The 22581-nt window shown below is 41.5% G+C and overlaps 1 long non-coding RNA gene across 1 annotated transcript; it reads left to right on the forward strand.

Moving 5' to 3' along the window:
• Positions 1-3222: 3222 nt before the first annotated feature.
• LOC306770592 lies at positions 3223-17110 on the forward strand. The gene is made up of 3 exons (XR_013771742.1): positions 3223-3350; positions 16716-16884; positions 16989-17110. It is a non-coding gene; the product is annotated as an uncharacterized lncRNA (long non-coding RNA).
• Positions 17111-22581: the final 5471 nt, after the last annotated feature.

Genomic DNA, 22581 nt, shown 5'->3' on the forward strand with positions numbered 1-22581 from the left:
TTCAGGAAAACATATCAAGTACAGAAATAGCCCCTCCTGACCAATCATTTCTCTTGGAAAATGGCCTACCTATGTTGTTGACGTTAGCGTCTGCATTGTGAGGGAAGCGTTTTGGATAGAAAGAGTTTTCAGGGATTGATGCATCCTTTGGATGAAGAAATAAACCCTGTTACTGGCCGCTTTAAAGTATTTTTTTAGTTTATGTTCCTGACTTGTTTCTAAGTAATTTTAACTGCACAAGGGATGCATCTGAAATAATGAGGTTAGTAATAATGGTCACGTGTGCAAAAGTACAGAACCATGAATCTATGGACCCCACACAACTGCTAATACCGTCACAATGAGTAATAAATTTCACAACTCAAAACGGGCTTAAACGGAGGTGCTGAGCCTTAAAGGAGCTGAATAGAAATTACAGTGAGGCAAATAAGTATTGAACACCCTGTGATTTTGCAAGTTCTCCCTCTTAGAAATCATGGAGGGGTCTGAAGTTTTCATCTTAGGTGCATGCCAGAGACAATCTAAAAAAATATCTGAAAATCACATTGCATGATTTTGTAAATAATTAATTTTTTTATCTTACCGCTGCAAATAAGTATTTGAACACCTGTTTATCAGCTACAACTCTGACCCTCAAAGACACGTTAGTCTTTAAAAAGTCCACCTCATTTCCACTTATTATCCTAAATAAGAAGCACCTGTTTGAGGTCCTTAGCTGCATAAAGACGCCTGTCCACCCCATGCAATCAGTACGACTCCAACTACTAACATGGCCAAGACCAAAGAGCTGTCCAAAGACACCAGAGACCTCTACAAGGCTGTAAAAGGGCTAAGGGGTAACTACCAAACAGTTTGGTGAAAAAAGATCCACTGTTGGAGCAATTACTATAAATTGGAAGAAGCTCAACATGACAGGGGCTCCATGCAAGATCTCATCTCATGAGGTGTCAATGATGCTAAGAAAGGTGATGAATCAGCCCAGAACTACATGAGAGGAGATGGTCAATGACCTGAAAAGAGTTGGGACCACCGTTTCCATGGTTACTGCTGGTAAAGACACTATGACGTCATGATTTAAAATCATGCATGGCACGGAGGTTCCCCTGCTTAAACCAGCACATGTCCAGGCCCGTCTTAAGTTTGCCAGTGACCATTTGGACGATCCAGAGGAGTCATGTGGTCAGATGAGACCAAATTAGAACTCTTTGGTTTTATTTCCACTTAACATGTTTGGAGGAAAAAATATGAGTACCATCCAAAGAACACCCTCCCTACTGTGAAGCATGGGGGTGGAAGCTTCATGCTTTGGGGGTGTTTTTCTGCACATAGGACAGGATGACTGCACAGTATTAAGGAGAGGATGACTGGGGCCATCTATCGCAAGATTTTAGGGAACAACCTCCTTCCCCTGTGATGGACAGGGGACCTGTCCAGGGTGTACCCTGCCTCTCACTCGGCTGCAGCTCCCCGCCACTTTTGATTGGATTAAGTGGTTCAGATCATGAATGAATAAACCTCCTTCCCTCAATTATAGCATTAAAGATGGGTTGTGGCTGGATCTTCCAACATGACGATGACCTGAAGCACACAGGATAACCGAGGAGTAGCTCTGTAAGAAGCATATTAAGGTTCTGGAATGGCCTAGCCGGTCTACAGACCTAAACCCAATCTTTGGAGGGAGCTGACACTCCGTGCTTCTCAGCAACAACACAGAAACCTGACTGATCTAGAGAAGATCTGTGTGCAGGAGTGCAGTGTCTGCAAACCTTGTGACAAAAACCTGCAAACACAATGGATGTCTGCTTCAGGAGGAACAGGAGTAAACAAAGCATGCTTCCATCCTGCAAGAGGAGCTGAAAGAATACAAGTACCTTCGTACTTTTGTCAGCTGGACACCAGTCGATACAAAACAACATGTCGTGCCATGTTACTGTAAGATATGATACAATACCGTACGATATATGTTACATTATCTTCTGTCACATCATGATACAAGACTATACGCTATGATACAGTACACAAGATGATATGATACACAATACAATGTATGACACTTGATGCTGCATTACTTTGTTATTGTTTTTAAAATCAAGAGGAAACTAATAAAGATGTCTCTACTTCTTAAGGAAACTGAGATTATGTTGCATAACGTCTACATGTCTGGTGCAGAACGTGCAGTCAGTCTGACAGCCACCTGTTGGGACAGCAGCACTACAACTGGAGACTTAAAGAAACTGAACAAACTGGTCAAGAAGACTGGTTTTGTGCTGGGGATAACTCTGGAGAGGAATGCTGCATAATCAGCTTAAAATAATGAAACATCTTTGACACAACACGTGGCAGAAACATCAGAATTCGTTCAGTCAGAGGCTTGGGACTGAATCTTTTGCAGACTCTGTTGGTTTGATTGAGAGGAGACCTCCAGCAGGTGTTAAGGAAGTTTGTAAGAATCAGCCAAGATGAGAATTAGTTGAGCGTCTTACCCGGGAGCAGCTTGACTGGGTTCCAGTCCCGCTCAACCCTGCACTGGAATAAATAAATAATGCTAACCACTCAATCCGAATAAGTGTCGCGGGGGAAGCTAGAGCCTATCCCAGCAGTCTTTGGGCGAAAGGCAGGGTACACCCTGGACAGCTCGCCAGTCCATCACAGTATATATATATATATATATATATATATATATATATATAAATGTATGCACATTCGTTCCTGGGGTTCAGGAACCCCAAGGCAGGGTTGCCCGATGAGTACATGGAGTCCTCATGTCTCTGAACATCCAGAGCCATTAGGATTATTCTCCACTCATTGTTTGTATCTGAAGGGGGAAAAAAGTAAGGCGATATGTTGAGAATATATATATAGTTATATGGTGAGAATCTGCCTTTTGAAAGCATAAAACCAAATGGGGTTTCAGCACAGGGTGGGACAGGGGGTCCATTGCTTTTTAATATGTGCATGAAAGGGGTCCTCGAGGAACGAAGACTGGAAACATCTGCTCTAAATCATCACCAGCTGCAGAACCTTTATTAACATTGATACCACTAACAATTTGGGACATCTATAAGTATGTTTGATCACTTTTGGTGTTGGCATAGTTGTGCATTCATTGTTGTAGCGATCCTCGGCCACATGGGGGAGGTGTCAAAAATATGATGACACTTGGATGTAGGAGTGCTTGCTTCAGTTTTCTCTGTCACTGTTTCCCACTCTGATGTGGCAAACTGACCTTTCTGACAGTAATCCTTTTCCATACAAGCGAGTCACATCCAGAACACGCTGCTGTAGTAAATGAAAGATTTGACAGATCTGAAAGTATTTACATCCGATGTGAAGAAGTGGCTGAAAACAAGGTAACAGTGGAAACTTGTAGGACTTATATAGTGTCTGTCCTCTTTTCTCTGGATAATGTTAGTGTGTATGTTTTCCTGATGTCATTTTAGATGACAGGAATTGTGTTTATGATACAATTTATATCCTTATGTAATATATTGGTGTTGTTTTTATTGTACTACATTATATTTTTATCTCTTCCTTCCTCCTTCTTTTCCTTTTACACAAAAAGCCAAACCAGAGGTGAAAGTTTGAATGAGCTTAATTCTATATACTCTATATGCAAAGCCTCAGTGGTTCTGTATGGCCACTGTCTCTGCATGGTCAGTGAACAATAAGCAACAGAAATAAATTCATCAAATAATGAAGAGGTAACTGTGGACAAAGTGAAAACAGTAAAACTGAGTGAGAAATGCAAACTATATGAACTACAGAAAATAAAATTGCTTTATATTTGTGTTTAACATCTGAACAAACCACGAGACCTCTGGGGCAATGTTGTTTGGAAATATGAGACAAAAGAGGAGAAGTTTGGTCAAAATGCACAGCAGCACATTTGATGAAAAGATTAGCACAAACGCCTCATACTAGCGGTCAAATACAGTAGTGGAAGACAAATTATTTGAGTTTGTTTTGCAGCCACAGGACCTGGATACCTTGCAGTGACTGAGTGGACTTTTAACTCTGTATGTTAAAATACCCAGAGTCTAATGTGAGGCTATCAATCTGACAGCTAAAGCTTGGCTGAAATTCACTCTTATAACAGAACGAATCTAAAACACATTATTCCTTTTATCTGACATACAGTTCAGTCAACTTCCACTTTATCAGGTCCACTTTCTAGAACCAGGTTGGTGTTAATTCTTGGTGTTATAGATCCAACAAGGTGCTGGAAACATTCCTCAGTGTTTTTGCTCCATGTTGACATGAAGCATCACACAGCTGCTGTACGTCATGATGAGAATCTCCTGTTCCACCACATCCCAAAGCTGCTCTGCTGGATGTAGATCTGGTGACTGTGGAGGCCTTTGGAGGACAGTGAACTATCATGGTGGAGATGATGTGAGCTTTGTGACATGGTGCATCATCCTGCTGGAAGTTTCCATCAGAAGATGCTACACTGTGCTCAGAAAGGGATGGACATGGTCAGCAGCAGGACTCATGTAGGCTGTGGAGGTTAAACCATGTCATGTTGGTACTAAGGGGACCAAAGTGGGACAAGAAAACACACCTTAACCACGCCAGAAGCCTGAATGGTCATACAGCTGGCTTTCTGACCCTTTTATCTGAATGTGGAGCTGAACTGGAGACTCATCAGACCAGCAACGTTTCTCCATCTTCTATTGTCCAGTTCTGGTGAGTCTGTGTGAATTGTAGCCTCAGTTTCCTGTTCTTACTGACAGGAGGGAACCCGCTGTGGTCTTCTGCTGCTGGAGACCATCTGCTTCCAGGCTGGACGTGTTGTGTGTTCAGAGATGATGTTCTGGTTGGAACCAGTGCTTACTGGACTTCCTGTTGTCTTCCTACCATCTCCAACCAGTCTGCCCAGTCTCTTCTGACATCAACCAGACATTCTGGTCCAGACAAACTGCTGCTCGCTGGATATTTTCTCTTCTTCAGACCTTTTCTGGAAATCCCTGCAGTAGTTTTGTGCGGAAATCCCAGTAAATACAGTAAATACCAACACGATTGCTACATTAAAAGTCACTTAAATCTAATTTCTTCCTCGTTCTGATGCTCAGTTTGAACTTCATCTCCACGTCTGCATGAATGTATTGAGCTGTTTCCATGTGACTGGCTGATTAGATGTTTGTGTTGACAAGCAGTTGAACAAATGTAACTAATAAAGTGGATTTAGACTTGGTGATCTGACCTCTTACAGGACAATGATAGCCCATCCAGCACCTGCAGACCCGTGGACTGCCAGATAACGCTTGAATTCATGGAGACTAAGATAAAAACTTCTCATGAAAAGTTTGAGGTGGTTTAGACCTCGGGGAATAGAGTATCAGACTTTTGTCTCCTTGGAGCTTCTCTGGGTTGAAATCCAAACGTGTGAAAGTATTAAATACCATTAAACACAAACAGTACTTAGAAAATTCCCTCAAAAGTGGTTAAAAGTACAGAAATGTGCAGCAGGGGGTGCTGCAGAGAAAGAGGGGGGTTAAACCTGTTGATTTCCAGTAAGGACAAGCTGCAGATAAAGCCATAATGAGCAGGTTAATATTGCGGGTGAGTGTTTATTTCTGTTGCACAAACAGCGTGCGTGTCTGAATGCTTTGTGCATCTGCAGGCGTTGACAGCTGCAGATCTGCTGCCTTTAAAGAGACGAACTGGATTTAGTTTTCCAGCTCCTGCTGCACTCAGACCTGCTGCATGCTCCAAACTCTGCGGCTGAGCAGGGCAGGCCTCAGGCTGCAAGGCAAACAACTGTTACCTACAAATCATCCGTCACTATTGGAAACCGGTTTTTCACCCCCCTCCTCCCTCCCTGTTTTCTCCCCCACATGCAGCAGCACCACCATCCGCCCTCCTCCTCTGGCTTCAGCGCACATGTCCTGAACTTTTTTTTTCTTGCAACTGTGGCTGCTTTTCTGCAGCGAGGACACACAAACCAGGCTGAGGTGGAGAACATGTGTTTTTTAAACAGGCTGGGAAACAGTGTGAGACAGAGCAGCATGTGCTTGTCATCCCCCCACACTGCCGACAGGTGTTTGCTTCATGTGACTGCCTGCCTGTCCAGACAACGCTCCAATGAAGAAAGAGGAGGAGGAGGACGAAGAGGAGGGAGGGAGGAAAGAAGAGGAGGAGGCGGGGTGTGTAGAGTTTCATCAACAACAACTGTGTCAACTCGTAGTCGTTGTATTGGGAAACCCTCCAGCTCAGATCTCCTCTCTCTGGCTGCTCGGCTGCGTTCAGGGATGCCTCTCCTCCTCCTCCTCCTCCTCCTCCTCCTCTTCCTCTCTGCTGGATGAATGGATGAATCCACCCTTTTGTTGGCGATGGGTTGTTCCTTGGCAACAGCTCCATGGTTACAGTCCAATAAATAACATCACACTCCCTCTTCTGCGTCTCAGGATTTTCAGGCTGGGATGCAGGAGGAGATTAAAACTTTATTCTTTTTCCTATTTGAGCTTCAAAAGCAAACAAACTCAACCTGAGATGATATTTTAAACTCAAACAGTCGACACGGTCTGTTAGAGACGCCTGTAATGACTCCTGGAAAGGCAGATTTCTTGTTTTAATCAAGCAGATCAGATGCTCAAAGGATGAAAAAGATTTTTTAAAAAAGAGCTTTATGGAAATTAAATTCAGAAAACAAGCAGATTTAAAACAAAAACACAATAAAAAACTATTAATATTTTTAATAAATGATCCTCATCTGGGCCTGATGATGGAAAAAATCACCCTTTTAGATGTGGAGTGAAACGGATCAATGAAACGCCTGCTGACTACTTACACTCCTGTAGTTTTTATTGCTTACAAAAGCACAACTGCAGTTTTTATTGCAAAAATAAAGACAGCAAACCCCTGAATTCCTGTAGTAATGCACCAGATTGCAAAACATTGGCTAAACAAACCAGTTTCTATGCTTTCACGGTGAAAGTGTCGTCACTTGCAGAAGGTGTGCAAGCTAATCACACCGAGCTGCAAAGAGACGCATCACTCACATATATCAGGAGACCAAAATAAAGATAAAAATTGAGCTAAAATGGAAGTAACTTATGTTTCACACATACTGTCTGATTGTCTCAGTCCTCCATCTATTCTCTCATCTTCTTTTCTCCGTCTTCCTCCATCTGTACGTCCTGTCTCCTCGCCCGTCAGGGCATCTGAAATGTTCGTAGTAAATGCATCTTCTCCCTCTTTTCTTAGCCCTCATGTCTGAGTTCAGTTGAGATTTGAGCTACTAATAAACTTTTCATCAAGTACTGAATGTAAAGAAAATGTGATTCATTAAGCAAAATGCATGTCTAGTATAGCTGGACCAGGGGTGCCCAAAGTGGGGCCCGCAGGCCAGAATCGGCCAGTCAGCACTATCAATACCCTGCAGAGCACGATGAAAAGACACTTTCAGTGTCATAAACCTCAATCAGTCCAGACTCAGAGGGATACTGACTGACTTACACCCATGGACTGTATATAAAGATATGGACGGAGTCTCCGTGAAGTCTCCCGTAGGTTTCTGAAGAGCTGAATTGAAGCTCGGTGGGCGGTTCCTACTGTTGCCATGTTGGCAGCGTCATGCGCGTCATCTCGCCCGGAAAATACAAATATGGGCATAGAGGTGGAGCTGAGAGGGGAGCCGTGAGTGTCATGGTGGATGATTGACATCGAGCGAACTCCGAGCTTTCTGTAGCTAAGAGCTAACCGAGCTAACCCCGAGATAACGGGAGCGCACCCAGCTAACGGAGGTAAGCGGGCTAAAGCTAAGTCGCTTTGTTAACAGGCTAAAAACCGCGGTTGTTCTACGTTCTTCTTACTTGAAGTGGGAGATCGGTACCTGTCAATCAAAAGGACACGCCCCTAAATATGCCGAACTTCGAGATTAAATTACTTTTAAACAGGCGAGTTAGAAAAAAATTCACTCCCCCCACAGTTGTCATGAAGGTAAACCTGACCTATTAAACCTAAAATGGATTTTTGAACCAGGCTGTAAACATGTTTATTTCTGCTGTGAAGTTGGTCTTTTTAACATGGGAGTCTTTGGGGATTTGCTCTGTTTTGGAGCCCCTAGTGGATGAAGGGGGAACTGCAGTTTAATGCACTTCCGCATAGGCTTCACTTTTAACCGCCGGAGGTTGCCGCTTGCTCAGACCTCAATGACATCCTCACCATGTCAATCAGCCAGGTAGAACCCAACATGGAGAGACTGGTAATGTCCAAAGATCAACTTCATGTGTCCCACTGAGGGCTTAATGTGGAAGAGTCACATGCTCTGCCTCTTCTTGTTGACATGTTGCTCTGAAGTTTAGTGGCTGTAATTATTGTTTCTTGCTCCTTTAACTGTGGCTTTTTTGTTCTTTTGCCATATTGATTTTTTATGTAACATTTTATTTGCCCAGATAGGAAAAATACACTGTATTGGCTAATGAACAATACATAAAATAACTTTATACGTTTACTCATGTTTCATCCTTAAAGCTGTCCCGTGGATCCCTGGATCAGTTTTAGTTTGGGCCTTTGAGGCAAAAAGTTTGGGCACCCCTGAGCTAGACTGTTTTCCTTCATGTTAAACAGAGACTATAGATACCTCTGGAATGACTGAACGCTTCTCTCTCTGGGGAGTCACTATACTGGGAGGAGTGAAACCAGACAGCTTAGTTTGTTTTGAACACATATGACAGAAACATCATCTATTTATTTATCACTGCCTTCAAACAATCAGTTTAATTATCAGTCAAAACAAACTCCATCTTATCTTTTAAGTAATTTTCAGTCTTTTTGTCTTTTAAAAGGCTGTTTTATTCTCAGTACTTTACAGCTGAATGACACCTGGTCTCAGTAATTATCAGGTAATCTCAGGAAGGGGGAGTGAGAACGGACCGGTTGTTTTATGCATCTTGATTCCTCCTCTCCATCTTGGATGAGAGCAGCCAAAAAGAAATGTTCAAACTCCAAATAGCTCAAAATAAAGCTGCAAGAGTTGCATTAGCATGTCAAAGTGGTGTGAGGCTGAGTACAGAGGACATGCATAAGACTCTCCTGGCTCAGCGTGGACAAAAGGTTAACATGTAACCTCTTCAGTTTCTTCTGAAATGTTTTCCCCAACGACCAGCTGCATTGTCCGTACTCTCAGGTTAGCCACGTTAGAGACCAGCGCAGCACTCAGAAAGCTCCTCACAGTCGACTTGTTAAGAAAAAACCCAGAACTGATGCAGCGCGTATTTCTGTGTTACATGATGAAGCCTACAGTACTGCAGGATTTGGTATCGATACTGTAACAATTAAAAAAAAAAAGACTGAGTATGTTTTATTGTTATGGAGCGGTGGTGGTGATATGGAGCAGAATGCAATATGGAGATGCAGGAGGCAGAAGAACTGCAGAGAATTGTATTTAACTAACTGGGGAACACGAGGAAGGATTATAAACAAGCAAACTGGCAAACGGGAACTGAACCAAGTACTGTAGCATAAATAGAAACAAACACAACAAGACAAAGGGGGATCGAACGGACTAACAACCAGGTGAACTAAGCAACGGTAAGCGAAACAGGAAATATATGGAAGGCCGGTTGCGCCAAAAACGTGCGTCAAAACGTTTTCAAAATGCGCGTTCTGAGCACGTTCTCCTCAGTTATTTAAATAAAAAATTACTTTTTAAAAAAGGTCAATGAAATCGATCTATCACTATTTCCCGATGAGATGCGGTGGAGTTGTCTACTAATAAAACCCACTGGATGTAAATGTAAAAATCATAAAATTGTAACAAAATCTTCCATAAAAAGAAACACTGGATCATGAATCACCAGGGAATCTTTTAAAGCATTTTGTAAAAGTTGTTTTATTTATGTCTTGAAGAAGTTATATTTTAAGTAATTGTATATTCATAACTTTCTGCTGAGAAGAAAAATATTTATTTAGGATTGTTTTTACTTCTGACTGAGAAAAACCACTTCTTGTCCTTTAATTAACTTTTTATTTCTTTTCATTTTATTGATCTAATCAATTTGTTTATTTTTTTATTTTTATATTCTATATATATTCATATTCTTATCTATGTATATTTATATATTTTCTTATTTTTTCTAGTATTTATATGTTAGCAACACCTAAATCCTGAATTTACAGTTATTTATTTTAAAAAAAAGGAAAAACTGGAAAAAATAACAGAAATAAAACTCTATAGAATAGAAATAAGTATGCAAAACAATCATAATGATTATTAATAAATATAAATAACAATAAATCATATAAAAATAATACAATAAAACTGAATTAAAACAAACAAATGAATAAATAACTGCAATGGACAACCTGTCCAGGGTGTACGCCGCCTCTAGTCTGAAGGCTGCTCAGATAGGCATAGCTTCCCCGTGTCCCTTGATTGGATTAAGTGGTTCAGACAATGAATGAATGAATGAATGAATGAATGAATGAATGAATGAATGAGAAAAGATCCAGAAACGTTGCTGCTTTTATAAAACTTTTAAAAGAAATGTTCATTTGGTCAGACGAGTCAGAAACGGACCTTTTGATGTAAACTATGGACCTGCAACATCCAAGGTAAAGAGGAAAGGACTGCCTACACATAAACAGGCTGCAGAGCAACACATGCTTCATTCCACAGCATGTTTTTTCAGTGAAGGTCTTGCTTATTTCTGCAACACAAGCCCCACTCTGCTGGTTTTACAGCAGAAAACAACAACAACCCAGCAGAACAGCACTAAAACTGTCTCTGAAACATGTCGCTGCTGTCAAATTCTACATAAATATTGTTCTGTCCAAAATGAAATACATCTGCTCCTAACGTAAATGTTGGCCTGAGGGTGGCTACATCGTGACGAGACAATGCATGTGTGAGGAAGATGTGATGATGATCCCCCCAACATGTGACAACATGCGTGACGACCGCTGAGCAGCACCCCTGAAGAAAACCCCAGCAGACCTCATTGTTAACAAAAAATGAATTAATTTGGTGGACATTTGTTTGAGCTGTCAGCACATGTTGTGTGTGTGTGTGTGTGTGTGTGTGTGTGTGTGTGTGTGTGTGTGTGTGTGTGTGTGTGTGTGTGTGTGTGTGTGTTGGGGATGGGCTCATTGCATCCTCAGCAGATTAATCTGAATTGAATAATGGGCAGTTGAAGTGAAAAGCAGTGATTGGATTAGTGATGTAATGATGTTATCTGCTTTGCCGGCTCTGTCTGTCTTTGTGTGTCTGGTACGTGTGTGTGTGTGTGTGTGTGTGTGTGTGTGTGTGTGTGCATGCTTGTGTTTCTCATGTTGTGGGGACATAAATCTGTTTACACAGTCACATTGTGGTGATTCGGTCTCCTTTGTGGACCCCTTTTTGTCCCATTAAATGTTTAAGGCATTGTTAAAGGTTGGGGTAAGTCTGCAGGAGATGAATGGAAGTCAGTGTGATGCCCTCCGAAGGGATGGAAACACTACAGAGTGTTCATAATAAAATGGAAGCTCCTGCTGCTCCTGGGATGTTTCCACTGAGCTGCATCAATTTGATTTAATCTGTCAACACAGCTCTGATGTTTTTTGCTTTCCTTTCAGACTCATCTCATCCCATCAGACTGGATCTGTGTCAGATGACACAATAAAAAGACAGATTTTCTTACAACCTTGACAATAATAAGCCAAATTCAGCTAGATTTAGCTTTTGTATGCAAATAAATAAATAAAAATAAACATTAGCGCAACATGGAGAATAATTCTGAATCCATATTGCGTCCTACCTGTACTCTGAGCTCCCTCCAGCCTATAAAAGTCAATCTGATGATGACTCCTGTCTTATCTCTTGCTGTCTCATTCTCTTCCTCTTTTCCTCCGATTATATCTTCTTGTGTTTCTTTGCTTAAAGGGGTGCTATGATGGTATTTGGAGTTTTCTGAGCTTTCTACAGTGTTACGGTGTTGAATCCTCATCAGACATGTGTACGGCACTGTTTTTTTTATCACCTAAACGCATGTTTAAGTTTGAGTTTGAGTTCCAGCACGCTCTCCGTTCGGTTTCCATGGCCACGAAAAACGCGTTGTTTTAGAGAGTTTTTTCTACTTGGAAATCCTTGTGACGTCCCGGGGGATAAGGTTCAGTGATTGGTTACCTTCTACTGGTTAACAAGGGAATGTACAAATACATGAGGCGGGTGGAAAACGTGGGATAAAGTTATTTCCAACGATGGCTGGTGAGTTTACCAAAGAGAGACATCCTGCTGCATTCCTTGCTGTGGGTTGCTGTTTTCCACTTCGTTTTCAGGCTCTGATTCAGGTTCCAACATGTAGGGCTGTATGCTATGTGTTGACATTGTATTTAGTTTGTTTTATTGAGTTCATATGAGCCTAATCCTTCTGTTTATGAGATGTTACAATGACGGTGAAAGCAGGTGCGGTGCGCGCTCCCGATGTAGTGCAGTGGCGGGAGGCGGGGCTTAATGTGGAAGAGTCTCAATCCACTCGTTTTGCCCGCAGGCTGATCTGACAGCCTACGGAGAGGGTCGGTCTGAAGTAAATAAAGCCATTTGTGACAATAACTCGATCAATCCCAGCCCTTCTGGTCTCAGAAATAAAAATAAATTAGCCTGAAATGCTCATAATAGTTCCACTTTAAATAGTCACCATGCAACTGGTTTGTTGATATCCATTTGCTAGCGTGTGATGCAGTCCATCCCCTCGGGACTCAGCAGGGCAGCTCCAGAAATCTACATAATAAATGTCACTGCACCATCAAACTAGTTCACAACATGCATTTTTAAGGTTGGGGACTTATGTAATACATTTTTAAAACTGCTTTATTGAACTTTGCCAGGTTTTCTCACTGAGGCACCACCTAACAACAGCTAATGCTGCATCCGTCTTACCCCCTGTCTCTTCTCTGAGATCTCTCCAACTAGTAAATATCAGTCCAATGTTGATTCCTTTGTTATATCTTACTTTGTTTGTTTCTCTTTTTCTTTTCTTCTCTTCCTCTGATAATGTCTTTTTGGGTTTCTTTAACAAATCAGCTATGCTACACATTCAAAGCATGTAGTGTGTTGATATCCAGATGCTTTAAACTAAAACGCAGCTGTAACTTGATGCTTCAGGATGCTTATAAAGCGCAGTCGGCTTCTTCTGTGGGGGCTGTCCAGCAGCATGTAATAACACATGTCCACCCTCTTTACTATTACAGTTTGGTCTGCCATTTGTTCAGCTATTCATCTGGCATTCAACTTTTTTTTTTATTGAAACATCAGTGGTAGTCTGGTGTGCCGGTGAATCCAGCCTTTGCCCACAGATTACGTCACAATCCCACTATTGTTGGTGCCCATTGAGAACAAACAGACTTTTGCTAGATCCGAACCAACTTCTTCTGGTCTGAATGCACCAGTAGGTCCACATATGCTTCAGAAACCAGCACTGTGCTAATGTCTTTGTGGGTTTCTTTGCTGATCGACCACGTTGCAGATTTAAAATGACCGATGTGTTGATATCCAGTTGCTAGCATGTGACCTGGTGAAGCTAAATTTAACTATAAAATAATACAGTGTTCAGGAGGAAAGAGTTGTGAAGAGCAGTTTCTCAGCCTCAGGATGCTGTAGGGCCACAACTGCTCCAGGAATACACACAATAGATGTCACTGTACCATCAAATAGCCAGAAACAGCCATCTTTACGGTCAGAAAGCTACACAGTGCTACATTAAGATCTACAACAATGTGTAGTTGTGGTTTTTTTCTAAGTTCTCTGTGATTTTCAACTTGGGACAGATCAGGACAGCAGACAGGTAAGTCCTGTACCCTCTTCTTCCTCAGCTGTGCCTCAAATATGCAAATTTGCTTCTGCAGCATCTTGTTGACAAATGTCTGGATGTCCCTGGAAAATATGTGGTCTTGAAGGCAGCATTTGTTGCTCTAAAATTCCAGTTAAAATCCCAGTTAAAATCCCAGTGCCATTACAGAAGTAGCAAGAACACTGATCCAGCCACATGCCACCACAGAAACTGGTTTTTGGACACCAGTCTGGATGATCCTTTTGACCTTGAGCACATGGCAGTCATTTCTGACTGGTCTGAGCAGAGTCCATGTTTCCACTTTGCGATGGTCCATCCCAGACGCCTCCAAGTCCAGAGAAGTTTGCGCCGCCTCTGAAACGCTGAACATGCAGCAGGATTTTAGAGCTTGATGTGTCTGTAATCTCTTCTTTATATGGATCAAATAATAATTGAAGACGGTTTATGATGCAGCTTCTTTTAATTCCTCCAGATTGCTTTAATGGTTTAATAATAATCTGAACATTAGAAAAAGAAACACATGAAACCTTTCCTCTCTTTCTTTGACTACTATTGTTCACCTTTTTTTTTTAAATTGAAAATCCTTCGTCCGTCTTTGCTGTCTGAAGACATTTCATGGATCCTTTTTTTAGACCAAATGACTGACACAATCTCATGTCTAAAATTATTTCCTTTTTCCATTTCCACACATAATTTTGCTTGTTTTTTAAGAAATTAAAATGCAGATTCCATTAAATAAATAACAATATCTTATTTTATCCCAACATTTTTCTGTTTGGGGTTTGTACTGCCTGTTATCCTCCATCTGTCCAGTGGAGAATCAGCTGCAGTTGATGTTTTTCTAAACAAGGTTTTTATAGCTAAGATTCATCATTTTCCTGCTGGAGTTCAGTTTCTTTGTTTTCTGTTGTGTTGCAGCATCATCCAGATCTTGTAAATTTGTCCACAGCTGCAGGTTTTTAAAGTTTTGTGGGGGGGGGGGGGGTTTGGGGAAGGAGTGGGGGGTGGATTCTACATGAAAAGCTGCACAGCGCCCAGAGAAAAATACTTAATGTTGGCAAAAGCCTCATTCAGAGCCTGTTTACTCTGATGGAACCGAGTTCCTCAAAAGCTCCTGGGTCCCACAGGAAATGCAGCTGCAGCGGCAGCATTTCCACAGCAGGAACACTGCAGGACAGCCTCCGTTTCCAGCTAAAGCACCGGATCCAGGATGAGATTTAAAGGATTTTTCAGCCACCTTGATGAGCTCTGGATGTAAAACAACATGGTATGTGTAGAGAGCTAGACAAAATGGAGGGAAAAGTGGATGCTTGCTCAGCATGTTTTACTGCTGGCTGTCATTTTTTCACTCTGACAAGTTGCTGAAACTTTTCTTTATTTTTTCATTGGTAGTTTTGTCTCAAGTTCAACCAATCAGCATCAAGCTTCAGACTCCTTCCTGTAAACATTTCCAGCTCATTTCGTGGAGGTGTCATTGTGCTGTGGGATAAAACAGCTGTGCTTCCAGGACATCGGTGCCTGCTGCGGAAACATGCCTTAACATGAGAATAATGTCCATGTGAATTGCTGCAGTCCTGGAAATGTCTGACTGAAGAGATCCACTCTGAAAGCAGACGACTGGAAACACCCAAATCCTTCATCAGCAACAGGCCCAACCAGCTCCAGACAGGCGGAGAGGCTCTTCCTGCTCTGCTGCAGCCGCCTGCAGGGGAGGAGGGGTGTGATGGGAGGAGAGATGCCTGTGTGCTGCTCTCTCTCCAGCAGGGGATGATGGGAGGAGGAGGAGGAGGGGTCTGTATCTGGAGATGGAAGCCTGGCTGGAATGTGGGAGAGCAACCCGATGTGCAGCGAGTGAGGAGTCGAGGTGCTCGCACTAAATTTAACAATGAGAGAGCGGAGGCAGTTTAAATTTAGTTTGCAGCTTCACCGAGCTGCTGCTGCAGTTATTTATATCAGGGACACACGCTGAACATCTTCATCACCCTGTTGAGCGGCGGGGAAATGATGATCAACAAGTGTCAGACAGTTCAAAGAAACACTTCTCAGAGGAAATCTATGAGTTTTATTTGACTTTTTTGAAAGGAAATACTTCAGTTTTAGTGCTTAACTTTTTACAGAAGCTTTGGATTAATGACACAAGAGGCTGTGAAGGGAGCATCCTGAAGTTTGCACTCATTGGGAAAAGGTGGACTTGTCTCCACACAGATACCCTCCCACCTCCTCATGTGGTTGCTTTTCTTCCTGAGTGTTGTATAGAGATGCAAGTCCAGTCAAAGCAATTTGTTTGTAGACGTGAAATAAAACATTAAATTCCACAGAACAACAAAAGGGGTGAATGTTTTCAGTGGGATGGAAGACACAGGAGAGCATTTGTGAGGTCTTCATGCAGATGTAGACCCTTATGTCACCGTAACCCGCTGAAGCAAACAGCAACCTTACAGCAAGGCGACGAAGAGACTAGCTTTTAAGATTATAAAAGATAACAGTACCTGCAGGTCTGTTGCTTTATTTCCAGATTTATCCTGAAAGTAGTGGCAGCCTCAGAGAAGGTGCAGATTTTGTAACCAGTACCGGTTCACATAAAGCAAAGTCTTTCCAGTGTAGGAAAAAATTAAATAAATCTTTCAATGTGCGTTTAGCCATGTTTTCTAACCTGCAGCAGGTTCGACCTGACGTGGACGTGCTCTGAGATGTTGCAGGCTGCAGACGGACAGTCTGAAGTTACATTATTGTTCATTCACATCATGAAAGAAAACAACAGTTTAATGCAACTCTCATGAGTCAGCTCTTTTTACATATTCAGGAAAACAGGAGGAGGCGTTAATTAATATGTGCAAACATGAATGGAAATATAACATATGAGGCAAAAGCAGTGTTTAAATTCAGCAGTCTCAGACAGGTTTTCTGTCATTTCTCCAGTTACCTTGTGGTCTTTTCTCTGTCCAGATGATCCCACACTGCTCCAGTCATGACGAGGTCTGGATTCTGGGGAGGGTTCATCCCCCATCAGGCTGTCAGTCATGCAGCATCTGACTTCTCGACAGCCGTCCTTCCATGGAGACCATTCCTGATGAGGCCAGTAAGGATCAGCTGAAGGTCCAGATGCATTACCCAGGTCCTGGTTCAGGTCTTTGCTGGATTTCTTTAAGACATCACTTTCAGGTCCTGTTCATCTGCTGCAGATGGATGTTTAAGCCTGATACTTTGTCTTTTATCCAGTTTCCTCAGATGTTTTACGGACACATGGACACCACACTGAGATCTGCCAGGTTTTCGGCCAACAGCTGGTTTTTGTTTGGAGACTTGTTGAGGCAAAAATATGTTTTCTTCTGAAATATTCAGGTAAACAGACTGGATATATATATATATATATATATATATATATATATATATATATATATATATATATATATATATATATATATATATAAAATTATCTCTAAAGAAAAACTCAGAGCGACCTTCAGAGATATATTTGACTATTATCTTTTTACTTGGTCATTGGAATAATAATTAAAAAAGAATGACAGAAATATGCAGCTTGTACTTGCTAATTCTTCTTTATTCTGACAAATATGGCTGGATGGAACTAGTTTTATTTCATAGTAAAATTATTTTTTTTAAAATGGCAAAGTGTGAGGAAATGTTGCCAGACTTGTTTCATTTTCCATTTCTTGTCTATGGAGGAGCAACTTTACTCTTTGTTTCTCTTTTTAGTATTTAAAATTGATTTTCTTCAGCTTTTACAAAGCTTGCACAATAAAAAAAAAAAAGTCAGAAAATTCAATATGTATGTGTCGAGTTTGACTTTTCAAGTAATTTGTTTTAGACATCTGATGTGGATAAAAAGCATTTTATGATGGCAACTGTGCAGACTATTCACATATTAAGTTGTAATCCTGTTTACTTATTTTGTCTTTTAAGTTGAATTATTATTTTAGATTATCTAAACAAGTTTTTATTTTGTCATGATGGAAAAAATCCACTTATTTTTCACACAATTTCACTCAGAAAGTTATTTCAAGGAACCTGAAATGATAGAATATTGTTTTATCTTTTTATTCCTTTGTCCGTTTTTCAACTTTCCTTGTTGTTTGTGGAAAATAAAGCTGTAAAAAGTGACCTGACTGCCTCAGCAACACCTCCCTGGAAACAGTAGCACTCCCCAACCCCCAGGCTGACGGTTGGCATCGTCCACTCCCTCAAATCCCGCGATATCTCACCCGTCCTTCCCGCTTCTTCGCTTCAAGCCTCGCGATACTTGCTGCAGTTATTGGATGGTTTCTTATCTTTTAAGACCTTAAAGTCAACAGATGATAAAAAAAAAAAAAGAAAGAAAGTCTGTTTCCTGATTATTTGTCAACATCCACACAACAGAAGAAAATAGAGTAATTCTGGTTAAATTAACTCAAAATATATGGATGATTACGCTTAAAGGTTATGTTTTATAAAACATAAAGGGGAAAACAAGCATAAATTATAAAAGATATGAGGAAAACTTGTTTAAAAAAAGTTATACAGCAGATATATCGCGTGAACTGGCGACACATTAAACGAATTTGCGCATAAAATCGTGCAACTTTCTGGTTTCTTTATTTAAAAAAAAAAAACAAAAAAACTTTTTATTTCTTTCTTGTTGAACGATAGTTGTAGATAATTTCCTCTGTTTCGGCTGTTGATTTGTTGAGGGGAGGAAAAGCAGAAGAGGTAATCCTGTGCGTAAAGACGAGAGATGCTTGGTGGCCACGTCCCCTTGGAGACTGGAGAGACAACACGTGATGAGCTTTACTTATCAGGTTTAGAGGGAGAGACACCGAGACACGCCGAGAGATATACCGGGGGGAAAGAGCCTGCAGTCCGGGCAGGAATTACACCAAACTTTAGTCTCCCAACCAAACTTTTCCTCTCGACGCTTTCCTGCAGCGAGCCTTCATTATTATTATTATTATTATTATTTCTTACTTCTTTCCTCCGTGAGAGGAGAGCGGAGGGAAGGGAGGAGGTGGAGGAGGGAGGAGGAGGAGGAGGAGGAGGAGGGAGGGAGGAGGAGGAGGAGGAGAAGCCGGAGTAAAGTTTGTCCAAGTTTGCACATCCCTTCGGAAACGCCATTTTGATTCCTCTCCTCTTCGGAGCAAGTTTGCAGCCTCTCTCTCTTCCCCCCTTCATTTTTTTCTTCATCCCCCTTCATCATCCACCATCCCCGCCGTTCATCATCCTCATCATCGCCCCCACCACCACCATCATCATCATCCTCCTCGCCACGATGTCTCGGCGCAAGCAGCCCAACCCCAACAAAGTCAAGCGTAAGTTTGCTTTTTCAGCCTCTCCATCGCTGCGTTTTGGTGCTTTCTGCTTCTCTGGTTCACTTTTAGTTCGACTTGTGGCTCGTTTCTGGGGGGGAAACTTTGGACTTGTTGCTGCTGTTAATGTTAACTTTAGCCTGAGATGTGGAGACGGTGGGGAGGGATACTAGTTTTTCTCTCCTCTCCGTGTTGCTTCCTAGTTTGATGCGCATCCAAGCGGTGGAATTCAACCCCCGTGTCTCTTCCTCATTCAGTCTACTTCAGCTAATTATCGCTAACAACTTGTTTTTTCGACTTTTTCTGCAACTTTATCCCCGGTTAGCGCGTTTTGGGTTGTTATTAGGTAGTTTTGCACCGTGGGGAGGGTGGTAGGAAGGGGTTCAAAGTCTGGTCTCCGCCGGAGTCGAGCATCCATATCTCGGGTGCACTTTGGTCGGAGCCTCGCTGCTAGTGGCCATGTGTAATGCTACCAGACACCTAGTTGTCAAGGCAACGCGAACTAACGGTTGTAGTTCCGTTCGGTTCTTTCAAAGTAAAACACCTGTTGCAGCATGTTTAGGAAGGAAGTCTAAAAGGATGAAACTATAGCTGTTTTTATTTCTATAGTTCTTTAGTTGTATTTTTTGTCAATGACATGGATTTAATGAAACTTTCTTTTTATTATACTTTTTTTTTCTTTTTTACTTTTGAAAAGCAGACTAAATAAAGGTTGCTGTGGTTGAAAAGTTGGTTTTAGTGATGTTTCATGTTTCATAGTGATGCTGTTATTTAACAGCACAGAAGATGTTATTTTTGATACTATTTTCTTTTTTTTACTTTTGAAAGGCGTAATAAATAAATGATAATGTGGTTGAAACGTTAGTTTTAGTTATGTTTCATATTTCACAGTGATGCTGTGATGTTATTTAACAGCACATAAGGTGTTATTTTAGATACTATCATAGATGTTATTTAGGTACTATATTAAGGCCTTCCAGTTATTTTAGGTCACAGCAAGTACACTGTGTTGCCATTTAAGTAAAGCTTAAAAATCAATACACAAATTTCGCACAATTGCTTTGGGAGTAGTTACATTTTTTCCCATAAGATTGTGCCTGTATGATGTGTGTTTTAATCTTTGCAACATACGTTAGTAAAATAAAATAGTGCGTACACGTTTAACTTAGAAGTTGTAAAAAAAATTTTTTTACATAAGAATGTGTCTGTATGATGTTTTTTTAAAATAATGGCAATATAAGTTAGTAAAAATAGTGCGTAGATGTTTAACTTTGAAAAGAAAACTGTTCTGTTTCAGCACACAACCTGTCTAACTGTTGCTAGCCTGACGGCTCTGTCGTGACCTTGCCCAGACATATTTATCCAAAAAGCGACCCCTGTTCATTTATAAAGCGCACCAAAGCAAAGCCGAGGGGGCCGACAGCCCCTCGCCACCCGGTTTGCGCCTGTTTTGGAGGCTGTTTGGTGACTTTTCGCCGCGTTTCCGAGACTTTTCCACCGTCTCCGGGCACGCGCAGCCCCAGCAGCAGCAGCAGCATCGACGTGACGCCTGTTGCATCCACCACCTCCTCCTCCTCCTCCTCCTCCTCCTTCTCCTTCCCCCTCCTTGGTCTCTCTTTTCTGTCTTTCGACATCACCCCTCGCTTTAACTCCCATTTTAATGATTAACTCATGACTTAATTCTCATTTTCCGACGCATATGACCTCAAACCGTCGACTTTGTAAACTTTTTTATCTCGGCTGAAGTTAGCCGTTAGCCTCGTCGTCGGCTCCTTTTTTTCTTTCCGTGTTGCTACACGGCGGAGGATGCTGGCCGGGCTGTTAAATAACTACAATAATGCGGTTTTACTGTGTCAAAGAGTTTCTTATCGGTGATCCGGGTGAATAATTGACGGCCGGGGTTTGGTTTGGCTGTTGGACTCGCAGACGGAGGGAGAGGAGATGCACTGATGGGCTCTTCCTCCCTCCGTCTCAGGGTTGAACTGGTTAGATAATGGTTGCTAGGGATTTTCGCCTCTCTACCTGCCTCCTCCTCCATGTAGAGGAACTTTAACTCCACTCTGAAATGGGGACACCTTTTCGTACATGAAAACACTTCTTCCATTCATGAATTTAATGAAAAAAAATGCGGCTTTTATCAGGTTCATACTCAAATTTTTGCTTCTTCTTGCTCAGGTGTGACCTGCAGCCAGGGCCGTATTAAAAGTGCACAGGCCCCTGGGCCCAGTGTTCCAGCGGCCTCCTTCCCTGCCACAACATTGTGAAAATTCAATTCAACTTTATTTATATAGCGTCAAATCACGGCAATGCCATCTCAAGATGCTTTACAGACAGAAAAAAAACCTCATGAAAGTCAATTCATAATAGCCTATATAAGGAAACCAATCTCCCATCCTTAGCAAGCACATTGGTGACGGTGGAAAGGAAAAAAACTCCCTTTTAACATGATACACAGTGAAACAACATTTCTAACATCTCTCAGCCAATTGCACCAATAGCAATACACTAGAAATCGTGGTGTGACTATCTGGCTTTTATGTACATTTTGTTTCATGCTGATGTTTGTCCCACATGGGCCCCAAGTGGGTGCGGGCCCCTGGGTCTGTGCCTTTAATGCCTATTGGATAATCTGGCTTTGCCTGCAGCCTTAAATTTGATAAGTTTTTAGACTTTTTATGCAGGTTTTAGTGTTCATCTGAGTCCTACAGCTTAGTTACACACACACACACAGGTTTGCTTTGAAGTGCACTTAAAGTTAGCTTTTTGCCAGTTTTGTTGGCTTGTTTGAACCTTTGTACCTGTTTTAAATGAATCAAGTTATGGTTCATGGTAAAATTATAAGCCAAAACTAACTTTATAGGCGTTTCGTTATTTTGTATAGTATAGGATGTGAAGTGCATTACGTTTAAGTTTTTTTTAAAATTTCCATCTTAATTGGGTTTAGGATGAAAACATGCACAAACTTCAAATGCAAGTGTTCCTGCTGTGACTCTATGAACATAATTTCGCTTTAGCTCTTTGTCATGTCAGAAATTGTCTGTATGCTGGTTTTAATGAATTATTATGGACATTTTGTTGCATCACTGAGGAGTTTTAATGCACATTAAGTGAGATTTGGTGTGTTTAGTGCTATTTAACGTGACCTAATTGACTTTATTTGCATTCTCTTTTCTGTTTTGTATTATTTGGAGCTTAGAAGTGTGTTTATTACTCATTTATTCTGCTATGGTAGGTTTAGCTTCTGCGGTGTCACATCAGTGCATTCATTATTTACTGAAGTGGAGTTTTTTATTGACACAAGTCCACCTGATGCTCTCCGATCACATGGGTCTTTAAGAGAATTCGGTATTCTCGCTGTAGGTGCGTTTCAGATCTAACTCGGAGTGTTTCCAGAGCTGCCTCTGCATTGGGATGTGGACATGGTGGAGCTCAGACGAGCAGCTTATCCATCCTCAGTGTTAATTTTTGTGTGTGTTCACATGTAAGCACACATGTTGGACTTTGAGCGTTTC

This window comes from Telmatherina bonti (assembly GCF_933228915.1).
Source record: "Telmatherina bonti genome assembly, chromosome: 20".
Taxonomy (NCBI): Eukaryota; Metazoa; Chordata; class Actinopteri; order Atheriniformes; family Telmatherinidae; genus Telmatherina; species Telmatherina bonti.